We start from the raw sequence: 1,387 nt of genomic DNA on the forward strand, positions 1-1,387 counted from the left end.
ATTTGTCAGCTCATGCACACTCATCAGTACTAGCAGCATATCCTGGTATATATCAGATGCCCCTATAAAGCATTTGTCAGCTCATGCACACTCATCAGGACTAGCAGCATATCCTGGTATATATCAGATACCCCCTATAAAGCATTTGTCAGCTCATGCACACTCATCAGGACTAGCAGCATATCCTGGTATATATCAGATACCCCTATAAAGCATTTGTCAGCTCATGCACACTCATCAGTACTAGCAGCATATCCTGGTATATATCAGATACCCCCATAAAGCATTTGTCAGCTCATGCACACTCATCAGTACTAGCAGCATATCCTGGTATATATCAGATAGCCCTACAAAGCATTTGTCAGCTCATGCACACTCATCAGTACTAGCAGCATATCCTGGTATATATCAGATACCCCTAGAGAGCATTTGTCAGCTCATGCACACTCATCAGTACTAGCAGCATATCCTGGTATATATCAGATACCCCTATAAAGCATTTGTCAGCTCATGCACACTCATCAGGACTAGCAGCATATCCTGGTATATATCAGATACCCCCATAAAGCATTTGTCAGCTCATGCACACTCATCAGTACTAGCAGCATATCCTGGTATATATCAGATACCCCTATAAAGCATTTGTCAGCTCATGCACACTCATCAGGACTAGCAGCATATCCTGGTATATATCAGATACCCCTATAAAGCATTTGTCAGCTCGTGCACATTCATCAGTACTAGCAGCATATCCTGGTATATATCAGATACCCCTATAAAGCATTTGTCAGCTCATGCACACTCATCAGTACTAGCAGCATATCCTGGTATATATCAGATGCCCCTAGAGAGCATTTGTCAGCTCATGCACACTCATCAGTACTAGCAGCATATCCTGGTATATATCAGATACCCCTATAAAGCATTTGTCAGCTCATGCACACTTATCAGTACTAGCAGCATATCCTGGTATATATCAGATACCCCCATAAAGCATTTGTCAGCTCATGCACACTCATCAGGACTAGCAGCATATCCTGGTATATATCAGATGCCCCTATAAAGCATTTGTCAGCTCATGCACACTCATCAGGACTAGCAGCATATCCTGGTATATATCAGATACCCCCAGAGAGCATTTGTCAGCTCATGCACACTCATCAGTACTAGCAGCATATCCTGGTATATATCAGATGCCCCTATAAAGCATTTGTCAGCTCATGCACACTCATCAGTACTAGCAGCATATCCTGGTATATATCAGATACCCCTATAAAGCATTTGTCAGCTCATGCACACTCATCAGGACTAGCAGCATATCCTGGTATATATCAGATACCCCTATAAAGCATTTGTCAGCTCATGCACACTCATCAGTACTAGCAGC

This window comes from Bombina bombina, chromosome 2 (assembly GCF_027579735.1).
Source record: "Bombina bombina isolate aBomBom1 chromosome 2, aBomBom1.pri, whole genome shotgun sequence".
Classification (NCBI taxonomy): domain Eukaryota; kingdom Metazoa; phylum Chordata; class Amphibia; order Anura; family Bombinatoridae; genus Bombina; species Bombina bombina.